Below are 27,450 nucleotides of genomic sequence, written 5' to 3' on the forward strand. Positions count from 1 at the left end.
TCTAGGCTATTTGAGTTTCTTAAAGCTGAGCTGTGCTTAAATTGTTCAATACATGATTTCATAAATTTCTATAAATATTAGATGATCAGATGATTTACAGTTCTATGTAATATGTCATGTTTCATGTTTTTGTAATGTTTCATACAGTGATGCAGGTCTACAGCAGTGAATAGGCTAAATACAACTTTGATCATTTTTATAGCCTACTACTGTATAGTTAACTTTGGCCTTGGTGCCCTGACATGTGGCCTTTGTGCCCCCCACCAAATATGCCCAACTGAAGGCCAGAATGGTGAAATTCCAAGCCTGACAGTAACGTTAACTTCACGTCAACATGTTAACCTAGAGATGAAAGTTTAACAGTTACCAGCTAACATTTATGTTACTCCTTGTGATAATGTAACGTTAAAGTTATAGTGAGTATATATTGTGAGTTTAATAGGCTAACTTTAGCAACACTGATATAAGTTAACTTTAAGTCATTTCGGACTGTCATTAACCGTTCATTGGGCAGCAGAGCAGAATTGTTTGGATGAACAGAGAGCTACCTGAATGGCTATTGATATTAGCAAACACAACATGGTTCAATTGAGCTCACCCAGCTAACGTTACATACCTTGTAAAACTAGCCGTGGTAAAGTTGGCTTTATATTGGACGTTGAATATTCGACACATTCGAAAAATCTATTTAGCACTGACTACGAGGGACGAATTTATGTCAAACCAACTTTGATGTGTTTGTACAAGGCCTGCCTATATAATACAAAGATTATTTTATCAAAACACCCATGTTTTGATTTCATGAATTTGTTATGTTGATAAAAGATTTCAATTTACTATGTGGCTTCACGTTTTGACTTACCCGTGCTAAAACACATCTCCTGAACTCAGCTTACTGCCCTTCATTTTCTTTTTCCCTAAAACCCACTTTTTGATTTTATACAATTTTTTACGTTAAATGCTATAAATCTATTATGTGGCTTGCCCTGTTGACCCACCCATGTCAAAACACATCTCTTGAACTCAGCTAACTGTCCTGCATAGTACACAAAGCTTATTTTCCAAAAAGCCACTCTGATTTAAAAAAAAAAATGTACTGTTAAAAAATGCAACAAATCTTTTATGCTGCTTGTCCTTTTTGACCTACCCATGTCAAAACACATCTGCTGCGTTTCTTGGTGTTTTATGCCCCCAACGTTGTCTTCAAGGCAGCGCTGCCTGGAAGACGCTATGGTTAGGCAAGGGTTAAGGTTAGGGTTAGGTTTAGGATAAGGTGCCTTTAAGTCGACGGTGGCAGCGCTGCCTGGAAGACGACGTTGGGGGCATAAAACACCATCGAGCATCTGCTGCACTCAGCTAACTGCCCTACATAGTACACAAAGCGTCTTTTCTCAGAAAACTCAACTTTTGATTTTAAATATTTTTTTAAATATTAAAAACTGCTATAAATCTATTATGCGGCTTGACCTTTTGACCTACCTATGTCAAAACACATCTCCTGAGCTCAGCTAACTGCCCTGCATATTACACAAAGCTTCTTTTTCCCAAAAAGCCACTCTTTGATTTGATACAATTTTTTGTACTGTTAAAAACTGCTATAAATCTATTATGCGGCTTGACCTTTTGACCTACCTATGTCAAAACACATCTCCTGAGCTCAGCTAATTGCCCTGCATATTACACAAAGCTTCTTTTTCCCAAAAAGCCACTCTTTGATTTGATACAATTTTTTGTACTGTTAAAAAATGCAATAAATCTATTATGCGGCTTGACCTTTTGACCTACCCATGTCAAAACACATCTGCTGCACTCAGCTAACTGCCCTACATAGTACACAAAGCTTCTTTTCTCAGAAAAGAAGCTCAGGAACTGGATCCTGGAGCCTTTAACTCCCAATCAATCACCAAGCTAGGTGCTGCCAATCAAGGTCATTGCAAGCAGAGCACCTGAGCAGAGGTAAAGAGGAGGGGAGAGAAAAGGGACAAACAGCACTGGAACAAACATACATCACAGGGAACACATACAGCCATAACAACACACACAAACACACACGCACCCAAATGCACATACACCACACACATACACACACTCACTTGAGTTCAACGTGTGGTCTGAAGTTGAGAGGCTCCTCCAGGGACCTCCTCCTTGCTTGGCGCCTCAATGTTCTGGGTGTAAGATAGGGCCCAAGGTGTCACACACACACACACACACACACCATTACACCATTCTCCCCCAAACACACACACCATACCCACACACCACCCCGCCCCACCTAACACACAACATACCCCCATACACATTTATGTTACTCCTTGTGATAATGTAACGTTAACGTTATAGTTTTGTGAGTTTAATAGGCTAACTTTAGCAACACTGATATAAGTTAACTTTAAGTCATTTCGGACTGTCATTAACCGTTCATTGGGCAGCAGAGCAGAATTGTTTGGATGAACAGAGAGCTACCTGAATGGCTATTGATATTAGCAAACACAACATGGTTCAATTGAGCTCACCCAGCTAACGTTACATACCTTGTAAAACTAGCCGTGGTAAAGTTGGCTTTATATTGGACGTTGAATATTCGACACATTCGAAAAATCTATTTAGCACTGACTACGAGGGACGAATTTATGTCAAACCAACTTTGATGTGTTTGTACAAGGCCTGCCTATATAATACAAAGATTATTTTATCAAAACACCCATGTTTTGATTTCATGAATTTGTTATGTTGATAAAAGATTTCAATTTACTATGTGGCTTCACGTTTTGACTTACCCGTGCTAAAACACATCTCCTGAACTCAGCTTACTGCCCTTCATTTTCTTTTTCCCTAAAACCCACTTTTTGATTTTATACAATTTTTAACGTTAAATGCTATAAATCTATTATGTGGCTTGCCCTGTTGACCCACCCATGTCAAAACACATCTCTTGAACTCAGCTAACTGCCCTGCATAGTACACAAAGCTTATTTTCCAAAAAGCCACTCTGATTTAAAAAAAAAAATGTACTGTTAAAAAATGCAACAAATCTTTTATGCTGCTTGTCCTTTTTGACCTACCCATGTCAAAACACATCTGCTGCGTTTCTTGGTGTTTTATGCCCCCAACGTTGTCTTCAAGGCAGCGCTGCCTGGAAGACGCTATGGTTAGGCAAGGGTTAAGGTTAGGGTTAGGTTTAGGATAAGGTGCCTTTAAGTCGACGGTGGCAGCGCTGCCTGGAAGACGACGTTGGGGGCATAAAACACCATCGAGCATCTGCTGCACTCAGCTAACTGCCCTACATAGTACACAAAGCGTCTTTTCTCAGAAAACTCAACTTTTGATTTTAAATATTTTTTTAAATATTAAAAACTGCTATAAATCTATTATGCGGCTTGACCTTTTGACCTACCTATGTCAAAACACATCTCCTGAGCTCAGCTAACTGCCCTGCATATTACACAAAGCTTCTTTTTCCCAAAAAGCCACTCTTTGATTTGATACAATTTTTTGTACTGTTAAAAACTGCTATAAATCTATTATGCGGCTTGACCTTTTGACCTACCTATGTCAAAACACATCTCCTGAGCTCAGCTAACTGCCCTGCATATTACACAAAGCTTCTTTTTCCCAAAAAGCCACTCTTTGATTTGATACAATTTTTTGTACTGTTAAAAAATGCAATAAATCTATTATGCGGCTTGACCTTTTGACCTACCCATGTCAAAACACATCTGCTGCACTCAGCTAACTGCCCTACATAGTACACAAAGCTTCTTTTCTCAGAAAAGAAGCTCAGGAACTGGATCCTGGAGCCTTTAACTCCCAATCAATCACCAAGCTAGGTGCTGCCAATCAAGGTCATTGCAAGCAGAGCACCTGAGCAGAGGTAAAGAGGAGGGGAGAGAAAAGGGACAAACAGCACTGGAACAAACATACATCACAGGGAACACATACAGCCATAACAACACACACAAACACACACGCACCCAAATGCACATACACCACACACATACACACACTCACTTGAGTTCAACGTGTGGTCTGAAGTTGAGAGGCTCCTCCAGGGACCTCCTCCTTGCTTGGCGCCTCAATGTTCTGGGTGTAAGATAGGGCCCAAGGTGTCACACACACACGCACACACACACCATTACACCATTCTCCCCCAAACACACACACCATACCCACACACCACCCCGCCCCACCTAACACACAACATACCCCCATACACAGGTACACCCCCTCCCCCACACACCACATTACCCCCACACACACATACACACCAACACTCCCCCACCCCACCCTCACACACCATTTCATCACCCCCCATCCCCACACACACACACACACACACACACACATACATCATTTCATCATCCCACACACCTCATTAACCCCCCACCCACACACACGCACACACAATACCCCCCCCCCCCCCCCCATACACACACATATACACACAAAATATACTTTTTTAATTACTACTTTTAATTTATTCTTTAAAGTTGAGCTGGCACTTGAGCATAACAATTTCATTACTTATAAATAATTTTACGAGTACATGACAATGAACTACTTAAAGGAGAATTCCGGTGTGATTTTGACCTAAAGTGTGTTGAAACACGATACCAAGTGTGAACGTATGTCATAGCTCATCTCGGCTTGTCCGAACTCAGAACTCAGAAATCTGGTGCTAGTTAGCCAATGCTACCAACAGTTTTTCGATGGGGGTGCCTTGGGCATCGGCCTAGCCATGCAAATAAATCACTGTTTTACACCATTTACGAGGCTCAAAGTAGCTCCATACTTCATTGGTAGACTTCCGTGGGCCTTGACATTTAAAACGAGACATTGAGAACTTTGAAAAAGCACTGGTAGTTTACTTACAAGACGATTTATACAGACAGTATCTTCACGGAGTTTAGCGTTTGCAGCCATCTTAATTTAGTCACGATAAGTCGAGCGACGAGTAAGAATGAACAGGTATGATAAGGGATCAGATTCCAAAAATAATTCTGTGGAAAAATGCATGGATTCCAGTTTCTTCCAGTAGCAGCAACTGGAATCCATGCATTTCCACGGAATTATTTTTGGAATCTGGTCCCTTATCATAGGGATCTGATCCCGTATCATCATCGAAAAACTGTTTGTAGCATCGTCTAACTAGAGCCAGATTTCTGAGTGCAGGGGACAAGCCGAGATGAGCTATGAGACATACGTTCACACTTGGTATCATGTTTCAACACACTTTAGGTCAATATCACACCGGAATTCTCCTTTAAACTAGAAACATACACACACCCAGACACACACAAACACAGACACTCACTTGGATTTAAATTGTGATGGTTCACTGCTGGAAGTTCCATCTGTAAGTCAAATGTAAAATTCCATGACCTTTCCCTGACGTAAAACCTGAATTATCATGACATACTATATAATGAATGGTAATCACAATTCACAGTATAACACCACATAGCATTCAAGACTCACTACAACTACGCAATCAAGCAGTAAACCTAATAACCAAAATATAACCAAATATATTTGTATTGATGTATTTTGGCAAGTGCATTTAAACTACTACAGCAAAAATGTCCTGACATTTCATGACTTTGCCCCAAAAATGGTAAAATTACCTTTTTGTTTCCAATATTCTATGGTTTCCTCGAACGTCTTTGTCCAGTTGTAATCCTTCACAGACTGATCTGATCTGTTACAAAGATACAAAGAAAGAAAAATCAACACAACCTTTAGATTTTCACAATTAAACTCTACACTCTAACAAATGTTATGAAAGTCAATGTGTCACAGGGGAATCAGATCAGATGTATGAGTGTATGCAATACCAGGTTTCCACTAAAGCTTGTAAATCAGGTTTATAGGCAAGTATACTTGTGTATACAAGGAATTTGGTCTCTGTATTTGTCCCATCCATGAATTAGTGAAACACACAGAGCACACAGTGAGGTAAAGCAATTCAAAATTCCATTGGAGCTCCAAGCGGATTTGTGCACGCAGCCTTACAAGACTGTTTACAGCTCTTCGAGTCACGGTAAAATGTAATTTTTGGTATAGCTAATTTAGATACACTTATGGTGTGGGTGCTTGCATTTCTTTAGGAATCCGCCGTCTTGGTTTGTATAGAAATTAATAGTAAGTGACACATACACATAAGAGGTTGGAAATACAGGACGGTTGGTAATATGTGACATTCCGATAATAGCTGCTTGCCCTTAGTTTTATATAGTCCCCCAATGCAAAGTCCACGGATCGCCAACCTATGTACATGACCTAGGCTACCAAACACTAACACAATGAGCTGGCATTTGTATCCTAGGTTCTCAATGGCAGAAATCAAAGCCTGGTATTTGAGAGTTGGTACGTACACAGACTCTCTCTCTCACACACACACACACACACACACACTGCACCCACATGTTTACACACCGTGCGGTCGCCCGATATTTTAATCAACCCGACCGCAACTCGGACCGCAAATATTAACTAGACTGCATTTCCGGCGGGAACTGCAAAAGTGTGCTTGCCCTGGTCCCAGGGCCGGCACTAGCCATTTGGGTGCCCCCCCCCCCCCCCCCACCAACCAACCGACCAACCAACCACCACCACCACCACCACCAAAGGAATAACAACCATTCAGAATGTCTTAGTTAGTTTTTTTTTTCTAATTGCAGTTTCACTAACAGATGTCGCCCTTGGCCTATGAACCTCTTGAAAATGACCGCATAGAACAACAACTAAACTTATCTAAAGCTGTCTAATTTGGCAAAATCATAGTTGCAGGGTTTTTCCAAAGTTCACCTTACCAAGAGCCATCCCACTCATCATTTCATTACGTTGTGAAAGTGTCACTTGTAGCGTTACTTTTCACAATTAGATCGTTTGATCATAATTGATAACAAATGCCAAAAAAGCGTCCTGAAATGCGAAGCAACCTAGGCTAATAGGCTAACGTTACCTGACTATATATCTGATGGCTAAAAGAAATAGCAAGTCCAGTTTAAGCATAATCAGAAATAGCATTGCTAGCTAGCAACCTGAGGAATGATTGCTAGGCTTATGCACCGATTGCTAACGTTAACAGAAAACAGCAGAGTGTTGAATTGCATGCAATAACCCATAATCCATATCCATATCCACAAAGTAAAATAACTAGCCAGCATCAATCATTTGCAATGTAACACTTCAAGGCCGTAGTCATGATGTCAACATTGGGGGGGACCAAATCTGTGGTGGGGTCTGAGGGCCATGTAAAAAATATTATTAAAAATCACAAATAAGTTGTTACAACGTTTTTTCCAACTTGTGTGCCGTCGCCACATTTGATTCCTACGTTTTGCCTGCATGGATGCGCGATCGAGTGCGCATCTAAATAATATGCAAGATGTAACAACAACCATTTCTAAGAGGCCTATAAACAGGGTAATTCCTGGCATTAGTACTAGCATATGAATGCATTATTTATGTTGTAAGACATGTGAAAGAAATGAATGACACATGCTTGCACAAATTCATAATTTAAAATAAAACGTTTCACTTTCGCTATCTTTGCGAGAATAGGTTACAATATGGAAAATGTTTCAAAGTTCCCTTTGAGTCTGATCGGCTCCAAAAATGTATGGGATTTCCTTAGCCTGTGCTACACCTTTCCAACAAGTTTTGTGAGAATTGTGAGCTTTTGCGATATTGTTGCCAGCCCTACCTCACCGCAGTAGGGTCAGAGAGGGTTAAAGCGGAGTACAGTAATCAAGGATCTTTGGTAGGGTGCAGCAAATGGAAGCTTTTGATAGCGCACGCCACTAACGAAAAACTAGGGTGACCAGATGTGCTCTTTTTCCAGGACATGTCCTCTTTGAGACCTTACAAATCGTCCAGAATTTTGTTATTCTAGAGCCTCAAACTTGTTTACAGCGAAATTGCATTGCGTTTTTCTCTGTCGTTCACAAATAAGTTGAGGCAGTGTTTTCTCTTATGTCCTCTTTTTCACAAACTAAAAAGAGGACACAATCAGGTCACCCTAGAAAAACGGAAAACCACCAGGTCAAACCACTCAGGGGTGTAGGCTACTCTGGAACCATCACTAGGTCACTAATTTGTGCGTTATTTATGTTTGATTACATTTCAGATGGTGGTGGTTGTTGGTTTCCTGTAGAGTTTTTTTTCTTTATTTATTTTTCTATGTCCGTATATTGGGGGGGACATTTTGGTCATATTTGAATATTGGGGGGGACACGTCCCCCTCAATGTCTATGGTGACTACGGCCCTGTAACACTTGAACATGACCATGGCTAGGAGCCCTGCAGCCCTGTTTCACCTACCAGGGCTGCAAGAAATGTAGGAGTTGTTCTCGACAACCAACTAACCTTCTCAGATCATGTTGCCTCAGTAGCCTGGTCGTAGCGTTTCGCACTCTACAACGTACGGAAAATCAGGACTTACTTGACTCAAGATGCTACCCAACTCCTGATTCAGGCAAATCGTCATCTCACGACCTGACTACTGCAACGCCCTCCTGACAGGTCTCCCAGCTGCACAGTGAAACCCCTTCAGATGATCCAGAACGCAGCGGCGCGCCTGGTCTACAACCAACTCAAAAGGGCACATGTTACCCCACTGCTCATAAAGCTACACTGGCTACCTATGGCGGCCCCCATCAAATTCAAGGCTCTAACGCTTGCCTACAAAGTAGTCTCCGGTTCTGCTCCCACCTACTTGAATGCCCTCATACAGACATACAGTAGGTCCCATTTAGAAGTGGCCACTTTATTCATGCTTTCTGTGCAGCTGCGTGAAATGTATTACAGCCTATAACGTACAATGTGTTACAACTTATAATGTATTACAACTTATAACGTACAACTTACAAGGTATTACTTAGATAGATAGATAGATAGATACTTTATTGATCCCCAGGGGAAATTCAAGATACTTGAATACTTGTGGTTGTTTGCGTCATTGCAGCTTCACTGGGGAAATATAAATAAAAGACGTGTGATTCATGCGAGGTCCCATGAGAATCAGACGTGAAACCGGACAATTCCAAGTGGTACCCACTGTACGCTACCTCCAGACTGTTGCGCTCCTCAGACTAATGTAGGCTACGTCTAGCTTTGCCACCGGTACGCTCAGGCCATCCCTCTCCATTTTCAAAAAACTCCTGAAGACCCAGCTCTTCAGAGAACATTTCCTCTCATAGCACTACTTACAACTAGTCTTGCTGATCCTAGCATTTACCACCTGTCTTGAACTGACACTCAACTATTTAAAAACAGCACTCACTGATGCACTTATTCTTACTGTACTCTACCTTTTTTAAATTGTCCTAGAATTGTTGAGAGAATTGCTTTAAAACGTAAACTGTTGTTAAGTTTTAAATGTTGTTAGTCACTTTGGTTAAAAATGCATCAGCCAAATGTAATGTAATGTAATGTAATGTAATGGAAAGGCTGCGTGTGTAAAAAGCTCAATGAAAGGATTTGATCTCATTTAAATAGTACAACATAGAACATTATTGTGTGGCGGTTTGGATTTTGTGGCGGTCCGCCACAGATTAGTCAACGTATGGTTTAATGTTCTTGTGCAGTGTGTTGAAACTCTGACTTAACACCAAGTTAAACCGTTGCCAATGAAGAGAGAGTCCGTGGTAAGATTGAGCATTTACTGACATGTTTTCTTGTTAAAAGACATACGCTGAAAACTGTGAACAAGTACAAAAATACAAAACATTCAGTGTGTATTCTTACAACAATGTAGCATAACTTTGTTGCTTTAAACAATGTATCTTTCTCCGGTAAGCACGGCATAAAACGTTACATTGTTAGCAGTTACTATGGCTAATTGCTATGCAGACTACGATAGCAAAATCGCTGCTAAGATTAATTACTAACGTTGATTTAATTATATTATCATAGTGTTGATCATAGTGTTGACGGCATTGCCTCTAAGAACTTGCACAGTACCTTTATCAAGATTGTGTCTCTTGGCTGTCTGTCTGTCTGTCTGTCAACCAGGTTCGGTTTATCAACGAGTATTGACTTCAGAACGTCTTTGTCAGAAGACGTGGCTATCAACAAGGAGTCTTCACATTCAAATATCAACAAACAGATTAAAATAATGCAACTGCAACACAGTTGTCAGCCTCTTTATAATAATTAAAGATAATTAAAAATAATTGTTATTAAATTATTTTCGTTTCAAATAATAATTTAATAAAGGACTTAACTATTAAAAATAAAATAGAAAGATAAATGCCTTAAGGGCAACACACTCTCCGTCTGGCCTCTGTGAGGCCACAATTAACTTGCAGAAGTCCAGGGCATTAGTGACAAGGTCAGTCTTTGGGTAGAAGTAGGACAGTTTCTGCAATTGGACGAAGAAAGGTTTTGAAGTTTCCTTGTTCAGTTGTCTTTACTTCAACTTTTCTTACATGTCCATCTTTTCCGGGGTATGTGGCACTGACCGTAGCCATGGGCCAGTTGTTGCGGGTGGTCTGCTTATCTCTGAGCAGAACAAGATCGCCAACTTGAAGGTTTCTTCGAGACACTGTCCACTTTTGTCTTTGTTGTAAGGAGGGTAAGTATTCACGCCTCCAGCGGGACCAGAATTGGTTAGCAAGAGCTTGAACTTGTCTCCATTGCTTTGTGTACAGGTCTTGGTCTGAAAAGTCCCCAGGTGGAGGTGGAGCTCCTGTCTTTTGAGTAAGCAGAATGGATAGTGAAAGTATGAAAGGGTTTTCTGGGTCCATAGATACAGGTAGAAGTGGTAGTGCGTTTATGATGGCTGTGACCTCCTCCATCAGAGTACAAAGCATGTGTGTTAGCCTAGTGTTCTGCTTAAGAAACATTGAATCTAGAATTCTTTTGGCGATGCCAATCATGCGTTCCCAAGAGCCTCCCATATGAGAGGCATGAGGTGGGATGAATTCCCAAATGCATCCTTGATCACTGAGGTACTTCTGCACTGTTTTGTCCATTCCAAGAGCCTTGCACGCTCCAATAAAGTTGGTGCCACAATCAGAATGGAGCTGTTTAGCAGGGCCTCTGAGAGCCAAGAAGCGGCGGAGAGCGTTTATACAGCTGGATGTGTCCATAGACTAGGTTATCTCAATGTGTACAGCTCTTGTACTCATACAACTGAACATAATGGCCCATCGCTTGTTCTCTGCCTGTCCTCCTCTGGTGTGTCTGGTTGTGACTATCCAGGGACCAAACACATCAAGGCCCACATAACTGAAAGGAGGGCAGGTTTTGAGGCGTTCCGGAGGTAGGTCTGCCATGCGTTGTTCTCCCAGCTTCCCACGTAGTTTGGGACAGGTTACGCATTTGTGGAGTACTGAATTCATTAGCGTCTTGCCTCCCAAGATCCACACACCTGCTGATCTGATTGCTCCCTCTGTCAGGTGACGCCCTTGGTGTTTCACCTGCTCATGGTGATGACGCGTAAGGAGTAGGGAGATGTGACTGTCTTTAGGCAGAACAATTGGGTTCTTTTCTGCAGTAGAAAGTTGAGAGTGATTGAGTCTGCCTCCAACGCAAATTAAATCATCCTACAAGATTGGGTTGAGTTTCTGCAAGGGGCTGTTTTTAGGGATTGCTTTGTTGTTATGGAGAGCTAACAGTTCTCTTACGAAAGATGACCTTTGTGTTGTCTTAAAAATGATGTTCCTTGCTTGAGATATTTCGTCTGGAGTACGTGACAAGTTACATTTGTGCCAGCCTTTGCATGTGTTTTCATTTGAATGTTTGTAGGATCTTGCCACATGGATGAGGTATGCCACTCCATTTAATAGGGAGTTAAACGTGGAGAAGCATTAGAAGCGGTCAGGGGTGGGAATTGCTTTTGTTAAATAGGTTGTACACGTTTGCACCTGTGGTCGGACTTCTGAATCTTTTTTTAGGTTCGATCAGCTCAAATGTTTCACTCACTTGGATTTTCTCTGCAGGTGGTTGTCAGAGGAAGGAAGGTCCAGTGAACCAAGAGATCTGCTCCAGTTGTGATGGGGGTAAAAATCTTGAAGCGTGGTCTGCAGGATTTTCATCTGTGTGTACGTAGTTCCACTGTTCGGGCTTTGTGGACTGACGGATGCGTTGAACTCTGTTGTGGACGTACACATAGAAACGCTTTGATTCATTATAAATATAGCCAAGCACTACTTTACGGTCTGTGTAGAATGGTCTTTTTCAGTGGTAGGTCCAGTTCGTCTTGAATGAAGTCGGCCATCTCTACTGCTAGGACCGCAGCACACAGTTCAAGTCTTGGAATTGTAGGTGCAGACTGGGGTGCAAGCTTTGCCTTACCCATAACAAGACCTACTTCGAATCTTCCATCTTTTTGAACTGCCTTCAGATATGCTACAGCTCCAATAGCCTTTGTTGATGCATCAGAAAAAACACACACAATTCAGTGTACACTGCCTTTGTGAGTGAAGTTGTTGTATACATGCGTTGAACATGAAGCTGTTTCAGGTCTTTTAGGGAACTTCTCCAAGCTTCCCATCTGCTTAATTTGTCTTCTGGGATGGGTGTGTCCCAGTCAGACGTTTCAGAATTGAGTTCCCTCAGGAGGGCTCTCCCTTGAATTGTGACAGGTGCCAGCAAACCCAGAGGATCAAAGACACTGTTGACAGTGGAGAGAACTCTGCGGCGGGTGAAAGGTTTTGATGTGGTTGACACAGAGTAAGTGAATGTGTCAGTTATGATCTCCCAGAGCAGGCCTAAACTCCACTGTGTGGGTGCAGTGTCTCCACTTAGGTCTAGGTCCTTGGTTACTGAGGCACAATCTTCAGGTGAGAAGGCCTTTGTGACTGTCTCACAGTTTGAAGCAAACTTATGTAAATGGAGGTTTGACTCTGTGAGCGAAGCTTGTGTTCGTCGCAGCAGGTCGACTGCCTCAGCTTCAGATGGGACGGATATCAGACCATCATCAACATAGAAGAGCCTTGACATATAGGCTGACATAAATATTGATCACATCATACTTTCGCAGATATGGGTAGCCTATGCTGTCTTGAAAACGATATAGCCAGAGACGGTTGATAAAGCGAGACGATTCACAGAATTATCTTGTGTTCTAAAGGATCTTTGATATTCACCTTATTCAGCCCCGCTCATTTTTTTAAATTCCACATTGTCTTTAAACTTCCGGTCGGCTAGCTACGCCTAGCGCCTAGTTAGCTTCATTGGGATAACACAGCAGAAGAGGATAGAGAGGCTAACTTGGGAGGGAAACGACAAATGCTATCAGGAGGTCAGATTGCAATATTGTACTTCGCTACCCAAGGCTATTCACCCCTACGGAGTGGGTAGACGATATGCGGCAGTGGCCGCTGTATCGTATGGAGAAACTCGCAAATCCTTATCTGTTTGGTAACTATGGTAACTAGTTTAGAAAGTCATTACAGAACAGTCGCTCCAAAGTCAGTGTTTTCCTAACTTCAGATAGGAAAGGTGTATAACAGAAATGTCTTAAGTCACCAAAATCCTAAATAAACGTTCCTAACTTTAGGATGACCCATAACATATGATCCCAGTCATCTCGATAGAGCTCTGCTATCTCAATGTATCGCAATGGATGCTACTGCTCAAACGGAAGTTCGGAGACAATGTTGGCAAAGCTAGCGCCCTCCATGTATGCGCGCGGAATAAGGTGAATAGCCTAGCATAATAACCCTTACAATGACCAAAGAGCTTAGTAAAATTACACTGAAAATAGCCTAGGCCTCAAAGGACTAACTTATATAATTAAAAAGGATCATAGCTTAGTCTAGGGTGCAATTGTTTAGGTTTGAATATTGTTTGATGATTGTTTGATTATTGAATGATCACATAAGTTGACAGTAGTTTGTAGTAGCTAAGCACTACCCTAGTTCAATTTAAAAAAAAGCACTGATAAAATGATCAAATGCTACAGGAGAGGAAGGGTGGGTGTGACATTTCTTAATCTGTAATCTGCTTTTATAATCCCATGGTATTCTGCAACTTTCACATCCAGTCAGCGATGGCTCAAGAGAGGATTATTGTGCAAGTCTAGTCAGTGTTCTTAGTCAGGTTTCACCTCACTTAACTGAGTAACGCTTTACAAAAAATAACTATAGAAAGTATTTTGTATTATATATTATTATTACAAGCATGATCACATCATACTTAGATAGGTAGCCTATACTGTCTTGAAAACTATTTAGCCTAGTATAACAGATGGCCCTTACAATGAGCTTACTGTAATAGTAAAATTACACTGAAATAGCCTAGGCCTCAAAGAGTAGCTACAATTTATTGAAGCCCTTTTAAGGTGTGATGAAATTTTACCTACAACCCTGGGCCCCCCCTGTCTTTCAATTCTAGTGACGTCCCTGATTGGCCTGTTTCGCTATATCAACCAATCAGTTTTCAGTGTAGGCAGGCTTTCATCTCTTTTCTCTCGAACTTCAGGTCAGTGTATCAAGGAACAGGAGCGACATGGCAGAGTCAATGCCCCCAAAAAAGGAAAATGTAACACCCATTTCAAAGTGTAGGCTACCCTTGTCTCATAAGAGTAAACAATAATGATAGGCCTAATCTTGCATGCTGCACTGTTTGTAAAAGTGACTTTAGCATTGCCCATGGCAGGTTAAATGATTGCAAAAGACATGTTGAGGTGAGTTTAACAAGTGTCAATTCATGTGCATATTATTCATCTATAGGCCTTCCTTATTTGGTGTACTGACGAGGCATTATTGAACAAACATATTAGTCTTTGTGATAGCTCCCTGAAATGACTTTTTGCAGGTTGGGATGTCTGCTACTCGAAGTCTTGAAATTGCCTTTTCACTTTAATGTTCTTGTGCAGTGTGTTGAAACTCTGACTTAACACTTAACATACTGGACTATAAGTCGCATTTATTTTGACATTTATTTTACAAAATCCAAGACCAAGAACAGACAGACTATGTAACTGGACACATAGAGGCCAAAAAGATTGAGAATTGTAACTTGAATCTTAATGAAGACGAAGGAGTAAATGGTGGCAAGCTGAGGTGAACTGGGCGATAAGGAAGGAGGCCTATTAAAGTGTGGTATTATTAGGCCTATAGCCCGATCATTAACTAAACCAATGTAGAAAAACTATACCCTAAGTGTCCGGCGTATGATTTCGATAATGTGTGTGTGAACTAGTGTCAGTAAATCGTAACAGTCTGCATAATCTTTGCAGCCAATCTTACAGTGTATCTCGGTAAACATTGTTGCAATGCCTCATCATATATGCTTCGTTTTAACAGTTAGGACAATGCAGAAGAGAAAGTCATCATTCTCAAAATAACCTATGGCAGTGAGTTTTGTTTTCGAATGTTTTCATGTATGTCTGGATAATGGGTGAGGAATGTTTAGGTGACAGACTATCGTAAATCCTCAAATTATGGCTGGGGTCTTTTATTTACTTAGGCTGCGCAAAGCACAGCACCTTTATTTGGGGCAGGCTTGTATTTGAGGCAGGCCTTTATTTCTTATGTGCTGCGTTTTATTGTGAGACAGTAAAGGGAACAATTGAAGTGCAGATCACATGACCATTTCCACAAAACACAATTGTTAGCATTATAAAATGCATTATTTAGGTGCACTACAAATGCTAAAGACAGCAAGGCTAATCGTTCCATTTCAGGAACACAAAACACAGGAGTACTGTAGATGAGAGGAGCAACACGTGTTTCAGATTCAAACAAAAACAGAACAGTGTTGATGTATAAGAATGAGTGAGGAAAGTAGAACTGAGATCAGGAAACTCACCCTCCATCACAATCTGTTGATGACCCAGGATCAGCCATGTCTTCATCATTCTTCATGGTGTGCTGCAGCCATGGTGTGTGCAGGTCATGGTGTGCTGCAGCCTCCTCTCTCTCATGAGAGTCACTCATCCCAGCAGCAGTGGGAGAGTCTCTCTAGGACTGAAGGGAAAAATATAGTTTCACATACCACAGATGCAGTGTTTCCTAACAGCAGTGGGGTAATTTAGTGCATGGAAACAGGCGATCCGCGGGCTAAAGCTTGCCAGCCAGCAATGCCAGATTATTCTGATTATCCGATTTGTTTTCATCATTTTCATTTAACAATATCGATTTACAAATAGGGATGTAACAGTTTGAAAATTTAACCTCACGGTTATAGTGACCAAAATTATCACTGTATCACTCGGTATTATCGCAGTATTTTTAAAAGTGTGTTCAATATGTTCAGAATGCACTGATAGACCGACACAAGTTGAAATAGTTTCAAAAAGGGTAACAGTGTTTATTATTTTACAAAAATATAGGCAAAACCTTATCAAAAGTGCAACTTTTAACCAGGGACGCTGGAACTCATTTTCACCTGGGGGTGCTCATAGACAAAAAAATGTTACTGAGTAGATGTGATTCCTTTATTGTGGTACATTTTAAGGTGGCCAATTGCTACAGGAGAAGGGCATATTTTCACATTCATAGGCCTGCATCCTGACTGCACAAACGAACCTGGCTGAGCTGAGTATTCATAGTATAATGTTACTGTGGCATTGTCATGTTTAATTGGCTATATGCTTATAGCTTAATTTACACTACCATGACTTGGAGTTTGCTATTTCTGTTATATAATGTGTGGTCGATTTCTATGACTTAAAGCAGTGTTTCTCAAAGTGTGGTCCGCGAGCAGATGTGGTAAAATATAATATAGATGAGTTGTTTGCAATAATTGAACCAACTTGTATGTAAATCCAAACAGTTCTGCAACACTGTCTATAAGATATGCTAGTTTAAATCATATGAATCATCTGACACAATAAGCAAAGTGCAAAGACAAGCACTAAGCAAGGTGGTTCGGTGAGTAGGCCTATACACCAATCCGCCGCGAACTTTATGGGCGCTGCCATCTTGCCTGCCGCCATTACTGCGTGCCTGCGGAGTGTGACGGTGTGACACTTGCTAATGGCTTTTCAATGAAAGCATCCTGTCAGAGAATATCAAATAGGAGATCCTGCTCATGAAAAAATGTCAGGTGAAAGGGAACATTGGGTAGATGATGTCCAAGGATTAAAGTTCTCCGTCATAGGACGGATTTCCGTCAATTTGATTTTAGAAATGTCATATTTGAGATCGATGCAGATCCGATGAGAAAAAAAAATAGGAGGAGGGGGGGACTTATCACCTTTGCTTTTCCAAAGAACACGTATGGAGGACTAAAAGTTGGATTATAGTGACACATTAGATACAGCTGATGAGGTTGGCCAATCCGTTTAACTTTTTTGGATACGATATTGTGAGCTCTATGTGCGAATTCGGAGAAGAAGCGTAGGCTGTGTTTTTTCCGTGCATCAATGTAGACAATTTCTTACTATCGCGAACTCTTGTCAGGGGAGGTCATTCATTTTGGGTGTCACCTATGACTTGAACAGATGGCCTTCTATGCCACCCGATGTAGGCTACTATTATTGTTACAGTTTTGAATCAATGCAACTAACATTATGTGTAAATCGACGCAATATAAACCGTGGCCTATGCAATTTATTATCCCGTCTGTTATGACATGTACAACAATGTTTTTCACAATTTGTGACGGAAGGTTTTGACTGAGCGTGTTAAAAAATAATAATATCACTGTCATCATCGCGAACTGTTGAGTAAGGGGGTCAGTCTGTTTGTGACGCACAGACAGCCTTGTAGCCTATTTTGCTTAGGCCTCACTTTTAACGACAGTAGGTTGTGAGTGTATGTTGACAAAAACTAACCATACAATTAAAATAGTCAACTTAAAACTTTGCTATAAAATATTATTAATTTATAGCACAAAACCATAACCAGTAGGCCTACCAGAACCTCGCATATTAGCGTCATGATTTGTGTGCGTCTATTTGGCAAGGCCACTAGCTGTCATGGATGGGTTGTTGCTAAAGGAAGGCAGGTGTCAAAAGTAAAAAAATAAATGGAGATGGGCAGCTGTTGGAAACGGGGGAGAACTAACAAGCCATGGTGTAAAAAATTAAAGTGCCAGGGGTTTGCTTTTGCGCAGTTCGCTGCATGTAAATTGTTTATGGATGCAATAGGAAAACGTTTTAGCACGCCACCAATCAGAAGTCCTCCATAAGGTTAACGTTCGTTCACTTCAGGACATCTTCCCTACCTGGTGCAACTAGCCACCACGACAGAGGTAGGTTACGTTTATCTATGGCTGACCGTTTTTACGTTTAGAAAGTAGGCTACGCATGTTCTTTCATAGCGCAACACGACCTGTCCCTCACCATATCGCAACCTCTTGTCAACCTTATACAATCTGTTGCTGAAGACAAAAGCACCGTCTCCAGATTGTCGTTATCAAATGCGCAGACTTCCTGCATGAGCACACACAGTATTGCTGCTCATTGGAAAACTGAGTTGTCTGTAAAACTCAAAATTACCATGTTTTCATTAAATGCGGATGAGGCAACAAATGGAAATATGAACAATATCTAGAATGTTCTGATTCGTTACTTTAATGAGGAAATGGGAAGTCTTGTAAACTTGATTTTATAGATTTTACTTGGTGTTGAATTGCATATTAACAAGAAAAAAATCTCCCCTTTAAACACTTTTGGCCTGAAGTAATTAAATAAGAGTGTGTTAAAGCCTTTATTGCTGCAGTAGAAAAGAACAGCAATGGCTAATCAGCAATGGTCAGGGATGGTACTAAAATATATTTTTGTTTATCAGGAAAACTCAATCTCAATCAAGAACACTCTCAATTCGCCTTATTCACATGGCGGCCATTGGCGGCTAAAACGAGGCTACAGGGTACACAAACCATAGGATTGTTATGTTCTATGCATTCACCTGTAGGTGGCATTAATATAGTAAGTGTACCCTGTAGCCTCGTTTTGGTTTAAACAATGGCTGCCGTGTGAATAAGGCGAATACTCTGCTGTTTGCATCTTTTTGTACATTAAAAACCAATAGGTCGCGACCGCAAAAGGGGTGCTATCTCTATAGGTAGATAAGAACAACGTATGACTTATGGCCTGAAAAAAGTTCAGTCAAACGATTTTTTTTCACTTTAATCCCTGTGATGTCAGGCAGTGGCCAAAACTTACCGATTAAGGTAATTTATTGACATAATGTATTAAGACGTGTATTAATTAATGACAACAATAAACCGAATGCTATCATTAATAGCTGTGTTGCTAATATGTTCACAAGCTTCAGAAGTTGCAAATAACTATTAGCCACGACCACTTGTAGCAGTAAAATACATGTTCTTACAGGTATTCAGGATTATTTTATTAATCGTATGTATTTCATCCACTTTTAACGCACATCTTGGTCCTCCACTCGACAAGGAACTCTGTGTAATCCGTAAGCCTGTAAACATGGGCACTCAATGTGCAACAAAGGTTTGTGAATTTCACAAACGGTTTAATTCTAGGTCTGTATATTCCTACTGTTGTTAAAACAGCCGACCACACAACACGCTTTTCCTGGCATCACTGAACAGCATACGTACTAAATAAAAATTAAGAAAAAGAAGAAGATTTCGCATCTACAGCTAACGTCTGCTACAGCCGCCTACAGGACCAACACATTATTTTGCTACTTCCTTAGCAGCAAGGCAACGCAGTAATGGCGGCGCTGCTTTACTTCCGTGTTTCGCCGGATTTGTGTATTGTGTAGGCTAATATACTGTTGAAGTAGGTCGTCTTTTTTTTTTCAGCTAAGTGGTCCGTGCGTTTATTTTTTATTGGTTGAGTGGTCCTTCGTCTGAAAAAGTTTGAGAAACACTGACTTAAAGGATGCATGTATGGTTTTTATAAACTTATATATTACTGCAATTATTTTGAGACTTCAAGGCCTGTACACATCTTGAACAGACCAGACCAGCAGTCAAGGAGTGGGGTGCAGGAGGATACACTAGGCCTCTCATTAGATGGACAAGAGAGAGAGGATGATGTCAGCTGGTGAGAATAAGAGCAAGGACAAGTAACAGGTAGCAAGATAAGAAGCCCTGCTAACACCCAACTGGATAGAACCAGAAAGACCCAGAATCAGACAGTTTTGCATATACTTTTATGCATGATGGGAAAATGGTTTCCACCAATATTCGTAACCCTGGTGGATGCTGATTGGCCAACAGGTGTATTTCGAGAGGGGCGAGAGGAGAGGGCCCAACTCTAAGGTTAAGGAGTATAAAAGATAGGCCGCAGCCATCTTTTAGTCAGATCCCATCGGGGGGCGCCAGCTGATGACATCTCACCTCACCCTATTACTTGACACCTGGTCTGGACATCGTTTAGGCTGGACTATCACTGCAATACGGTGAATAAAGATCAACAGTCTTCAGAGATCTCCTGTCTGCATTGTCTCCTTCGGACGCCTTGTTTCAGAGTGCTAATTAGTGAATAGTTAAGTGATTAATTGCTAATTGGATTCAGAAAGTGGACCAGTTTTCCCACGACAAATGTTCTGCCTTTTAAAAAGCAGGACGTGTAGCCTGATCTGAATCACGGTTAAATCCATCAATTAGACAACATAATCAGTAGGGTACCAGTTTTGTTTCATTGTACCAGGCCTATGTCAAAAGCAGGTTTGGATGAAGCTGGGAAGGATTAAACAAACAGTTTCCACACCGTGGTAATCAATCGTGATAATTATGATATTTGAAATGAAGATGGTAATTGCTATTGTCAATATTTTTATCATGAGCCCCTTTTACACTGAGATCACGCAAAATTTGCGGGAAGAGGAGACGTCTTTTTGTCGCATCATGTGTCTAAAAACGAGGTGCCGGCCTGCCGGTGCCATTTGCCGGCCTGCTGTGTCTGTTCACATGATCCGGCATTTTGGGGAGCCAGGAGGCAGGACCTAACCTGACCCTAGCCAGATGAATTTCGCTCCGCCTAGCTCCACTCATCCATCTGGAACCGATCCATTGAAATGTTGCTTCAGAAGGCTGGACCTAATCAAAAAATGCTTGCATATGATTGAATAAGCCACTTGTCCGTCATCTATTGACGTGCTACTTCAATCACTCTCATCGAAGCCAACCCGTGACGCTGATAACAGTCTAACAGTCGCTTCTACGCTATGTCACATCTATGAAACTCCCGCCCTGCGTCCTGATTCGCTAAACCATAAAGTTGGTTGGAGAAATCACTCTCAATGGAAGAGGTTCCAGATGGATGTGAGTGAAGCTAGGCGGAGCTAAGCGGAACGACATTCATCTGGCTAGGGCCAGGTTAGGCAGGACCAGCTAGCAAATTAAAACGTGACGTGCAACAGGGGGCGTGTAGAGTGATATGCGTAGGCCTGATGGTGCATTCATGGCACCTGGGAATGACAAGGACCCCCCCCCCCTGTGATTACTTTGTTTTTCCCACAGCGAGTGTTCATGTGCTTTGCCATCGGAATGTGTGACAAACATGGATGCCACAACAAAGGTTAAAACATACACTCACTAATCCTATTGTTTCAAATCAAAACAATAGTAAACGTGGCAACTACTTTCAATTGAAATTCATTTATGCATGCTGGGAAGCTAAATTACGAAGTGTTGCAACCTCAACATGAAAGACGCTTTGCAAATCAGCACAGCTCCTGTGCCGTAACCAGACGGAGAGCTAACGCTAGCCTATCTTTGGTTGAAACTTGGGGCAAAAAGTTTAGCATTGTCAGGGCAACCCCACAAGTCTCGCTCTCTCACATACACACACACACACAGGCACGTTAGGCAAAATCAGCTCATATGACACGATGACAGATCTACTCCACTGATTATACAAAAAATCAACCTTAATTAATCCTTTAGGAAACATTCCCAAAAGGTTCCCTAATAGTTGCACAAAACTATACCTTTAGGGAACATTTTGGGAATGTTTCTTGATGGATAAAAAATGTATCCTTAATATAACCATCAGGGAACGTTCCCTAAAGGTTCCCTAAAAGTTGCACAAAACTATATCTTTAGGGAACTTTAAGGAATGTTCCCTGATGGTTATATTAAGGATACATTTTTTATCCATTAGGGAACATTCCCTAAAGGTCCCTTAATAGTTGCACAAAACTATAACTTTAGGATTTAGAAAATCCAGCGGGAGCCTATTTTCCAAACACAGCGTACTGTACTAAACCTGGCGGGCCATCCTATATCATTGAAATGTATAGTCTGGAATCGAACCATTCACCTCGCCTAATCCAAGGGGCGGGCAGAGAATTGTCTTTCAAACTGCCTAGGCATGCAATAGGCCAGCGCTACGACCAATCAGATGTATCAAACTTTTACCGTATCCGGTCGGCAAAACGGCAAATACATCCTTCTTCGAAAGGAATGACTTAAGTGCATTGTGTTGCTCAACTTTCAAAGAAAAGCACAAGTCCAACTCCTCCAAAGTTGACGCCAACGCCGATTCAAACAACCGCTCTTCGTTCGCCATAGCCACCTTCCTTGTTGTTCACCGTGGCAGGACTGTCGTTATCCTGTTAAGCCCGCCTTAAGACTCTCTAACAAAATAGAGTGCTGTGATTGGATAACGTCCACGCCGCTAGGGTGCGTCTAGATTTCTAGGCTATACTGTACTAGTTATAGTGACCAAAATGATCATGGTTTTTGGTATTTTTAAAAGTGTGTTCCATATGTTCAGAAAACACTGATAGGTCTACACAAGCTGAAATAGTTTCAAAAAGTATGACAGTGTTGGGGAAACACTGGTCACGTATCTCACATCTCATTTGTCACATACATAGGCTACATCTCATGTCACGTAGGCTTCACCTCATGTCACATAGGTTACATCTCATTTGTCACGTAGCCTACAGCTCATGTCACGTAGGCTTCACCTCATTTCTCAATTGTCATGTAGCCTACAGCTTTCAGTTTGACAGGAAAACCACAGACATGTACTTCAGCACGTCACTTTTCTCTGAGTCGAGAGAACAGAGAATGGGCTTTGCAGACACAGGCTAACATACTCTAGCCTACCACATGTCCAAAAGCATAATCATGCAACTATACCAACCATGGACAGATTATGAGCCACTGGGCCCCTGATCAGTTGAGCTAGGGGGATCCGGGGCATTTTATGGAATTGTGTGAAAAGAAATGCAGATTGAGACTTGATTGAGTTTGTGATTGAGACTATTAGGCCTATATAATCATTAACTGATTCAAGGCAACTTGCTGTGTAAAAAGATGCCAATTACAAAGCATGATTATCACACACAGCATAACCTGCGTTATTTGACTGAGGGGTCCCATTCAGATATCAGGGATGAATAACATAACCCATGTATGGGGCTCTATTAAGACATTTCACATAACATCCCCTGTGTTTTGACAGAGGGGCCCTATTCAGATATCAGGGCTGGAGAAGACAGTGGCAACGTCACACAGAGGTTTGGGTTTCAGGGCCCTGTTAAATATGGGTCTTGCAGCCCACGTCCACACAGGATGGTGGCGACAAGGACACACTGAGGTTGGGTGGTGATGGGGTGAAGACACAGCAAACATGGATTGTGGTGAAAAGTGCAGATTTATTTACAGTGCTAAAAAATACGTGTTCTGGCACAATGGCAAAAAAAAAAGACTTTTCCGAAAAACAAACAAAAAATCAACCAACCGGTTTCTTACTCCCAATAGTGCAATGAATCCAACACTCCCTATACAACCTCACACTCCTCAGACTCTCTCACCAAGGCAGAAAAGCCTTGCTTTAAATAAAGCCAACCAATTAGGGGCAAATTAGTTGATAACACTATGACGGGGGGAATCTGCTCAGCACATGTACAATCAAACACTTATCACTAGAGATGCACCGATATGGAATTTTAGGGCCGATAACGATAACCGATATTTATTGGTTTGTTGTGGCCGATACCGATACGATAACCGATAATATTACTTTTGAAAAAAATTGTGAAAAGTGATTTGAGGAAAGCATTTAATAAGCATAATTTTATTGCAGTAATTTTACCTACCACCAAATGATGGACAGAACTCATAATAGTCCTCAATAGTACGACAGTCAACAACATAACAGTAGCCTAGCCCTACAGTATGTGTGGCTCCTTTAAGTGAACCTGACGTCAGTGAATTGCGAGTAAGTGGCTAGAGAGTTTGAATAGTTTTCATTTAGGACTAAACGCTCATAAACGGCTCAGTTTGGAATAAGCTACAGTATAGCGACCAAATCAGAGTTTGTGAGGGAAACTTAGGTTTAGTTTCAACTGCAGGTAACTGAATAAAGCTGCAACTCCTCAGACTGTATCTTATGTCCGTCTACTCTGTTGCGTACAACCTGCTGCAGCAGAAATGAAAGGCGTTAGCCCCGAAGGTTTTAATAACTTATTATGATAACCTGTCTGGAACTGAAGCACGAATGGTTAGCATATTTCTAGGTAATAATACAAAACCCAAGCTAAAGTAATGCAAATATAATACTAAAACAACTTAGAACTAGGCCTACTTATGTACTCGTCCCACTAACGAGTTTGTTTATTTGTTTCCCCGACCAGCGCGGTAAAGTGCAAACACACCAGCACGAGACGGCTCTAGATAGGGCTGAGCTCCGCTCTGGTAAGGTTAAATGGCGGATCATTCACGAGAGGATTTTGAGATGCACAGATTCTCAAATGAACGCATATCCACAGATTTTGTTAGAGTGGTGGAATACATTTACACCGCTGACATTATATTGAGGAAAAAGTATAGCCAACCAAGCTCAAGTAGCTCAGTGTAGCCAGACGGACCTTACGTAGGCCTAAATTAGGACTTTAAAAAATATCGGCGCAAATTATCGGCCAGAATTCTGTTATCGGACCGATAATAATATTTTCATTTTTTCACTTATCGGCTAATAATATATCGGCCGCCGATATATCGTGCATCCCTACTTATCACACATATACCTATAAACAATAAAGCGACATACATTTCACCATTAATAACAACAACATTATATATCCCTAATAAAATAATAGTAGCACTGCTATACAATTATTTAAAATGGGGATGAAAAACACCCCCGCACAATCACACACAGTTCAATTTCCCAATCAGGGAACAAGTTACATTTTCAATCCCTGTAATTGGGTGTGTGTGAGGTTTTTTCGGTGTGTAGGAGAAAAATAGTCAGTTTAAAAGTTCCAGGTTGGGGAAAAGGAGGGACTACCTTTTCAAAGGCCCCCTGGATTGGTCCTGTTCAGTAAACTATCCCTAACACCAACATTATCACGATTGGAAAATCCAACTACACAAACAAATAATAGCCCTACATTCATTCATATAATAGCTTTGGTTGTACTTTACAATTTTCATGTATGACTCACGGTCTGTGCTTGTGCATGTATAGCCCTTATTACATCATTTGGCAATTCAAAGAATATCCATGCTACATTAACCCTTGTAAGGTCTGTGGGACCTGTTTTCAATGTTTGCTAAAAGAAAAATTATACTTTTTTATTATTTTTCCTAACTCATTGGCCTTGGCTCATTTTCTGTGAAGAACATAAAAATAACTTTTTTTTCAATGACTGCTAACAGTACACATGTGCAGTAATAGAAAATAAGTTATTTTTTATGTTCTTCACAGAAAACTATAACATAGAAGGTGTTTGGGTCTACTGGAATAATTGTAGGTGCTATGTACCTTAAAGGGACACCAGGCAACATTTTTGTGTTAATTACTCATCTTTGAAAGTCGTATATGGTTAAATGACTCATTACAGGGCGAATGAAGACTCTCTCCCCCGCCCCTACTGCCTGTAGGAAGAATATCCCGCTTGCAAGTTCAGTGTATCGTACCCGCCGACCGAAGCAGGATCAGTTTACATCCTGCATACAGCACAGAGGCCGGCTAACGAAACGCTAGCGACTGTTGCAAACGTGTATAATAGCAGAGCCAGCGAAGAGGCAGCGAAAACCCTTGACGGAAGATGCAAAGAAAAGGAAAAGAGCTTCAGACCGAGCGAGGGGGAGTTTCGTGAAAGAGAATAAGCATAGAGAAAAAGCATCAAGCTTGCCTGGTGTCCCTTTAACTGTGTACTCCTCCTAACAGGGCCTGTTGTGTGTGTGTGTGTGTGTGTGTGTGTGTGTGTGTGTGTGTGTGTGTCTGTGTATCTGTATGTCTGTGTGTCTGTGTGTGGAAATGTTGTCTTTCTGCACCTGCTATTCCCACACAAAGTTACAAAATTGTTACATTTCAAACACTTTCACCTGTTCTGATTAAGTTCTAAGAAATAATCACCAATAATGATCAAAAATCTTGTTTCTAATTTTTTTACCTTTTTTATAAAGGCATTTCCTCATTTTCTCACAAAAGACGAAAATTATATATTGTAACGTTCCGTGCCAATGATGAGACAGTTTACCGTTAACCGGTACTTTTAATGTTGACTGTTGTCGGCTACAGCCACGCCACAACACTTTTACACTCACAGATAGGAGCTCCAACTCACACACACCTGCTCGTAATCTCCACTATGTTTCCCCCCAAAAAAACCACACACATTAACCCGGTGGTACCCCAACCCTGGCCCAGGTAACAGAGTCTATCAGAAACATTTAACACACTTTTAGGAACTTAGACACGCTACGACATAATCATAAATGTGATCTCACAGAGGTAAATGGCCAATATGAACCATAAATGATGTCTATATCATTAATAATAGAGCTGTAAACATCTGTATTTTTCAGTATTTACATTATCAAGTATTTTTACATTAATTGTTATGGCTGTATTGATTTAAAAGCCTAATAATGTGGTGGGTTCATTGGCTGTGTAACACAAATATGAACACCTTACCTAGCTACCTAAGTTGTTCCTTTACTTTGTTTAGGCATAATAATTGAGGGGTCACACAATACGACGTGTAACCCACGTTGTCGCCGCCATTTCACACTTCACTGTACAATCTTTTGACTTCTTAATTTAAGACCTTGACTACGGACACAATCTACGGACAATCTACGGACACTAAACTGCATTTCACGCTACACGAGCTAAAAATAGTAAAAAAAAAAAACAAATTAGGCTAATGATATATCCGGAGTAAAATCTTGTGCACTCGATAACACAGTTCCCTTTCATTCCGCGCACCTATTCTTTCATCTCCGTTACCGAAAAAAATAAGTGCGATAGTAATCTCTCCAATTTTAAGAAGCAAAATAAGCACTAATGTAGGCTACTCACCACGAAATAGGTCCTTCTAAAATACCAATGTTCCAAGTCGTCTACAACAAAGGATGCCCGTTACATCCGTCATACACGATCTCTGAAATGACAACAACTTTAACCTTTCATTTTCGATATCGGAGTAAGCGTCAGTTAGGCTGCTAGTGTAGCTCACCTCGGGAGGAGTGGGCTAACAGGTCCAGACATCCACAGTATGGAGCTCAGTCAACAACCTCACACTAAACATCAGGCACATTTTATTTGTGTAGACCCTATTTATTTATTTAGTTATTTATTACTAGGATTTAGAGACT

At 41.0% G+C, this 27,450-nt stretch overlaps 1 long non-coding RNA gene across 1 annotated transcript; it reads right to left on the minus strand.

The window, feature by feature from the left end:
* Window positions 1–5,621: 5,621 nt before the first annotated feature.
* LOC143101186 (uncharacterized) lies at window positions 5,622–27,237 on the minus strand. Its single transcript, XR_012982149.1, has 3 exons — window positions 27,155–27,237; window positions 15,763–15,920; window positions 5,622–5,695 (listed from the first exon to the last, which is right to left on the minus strand). It is a non-coding gene; the product is annotated as an uncharacterized LOC143101186 (long non-coding RNA).
* Between the last annotated feature and the right edge of the window lie 213 nt (window positions 27,238–27,450).

The sequence above is a fragment of the Alosa pseudoharengus genome, unplaced genomic scaffold, assembly GCF_046254945.1.
Source record: "Alosa pseudoharengus isolate Yale_2024_CS ecotype anadromous, Long Island Sound unplaced genomic scaffold, YU_APseudo_1.1 YU_APseudo_1.1_scf_30, whole genome shotgun sequence".
Taxonomy (NCBI): Eukaryota; Metazoa; Chordata; class Actinopteri; order Clupeiformes; family Clupeidae; genus Alosa; species Alosa pseudoharengus.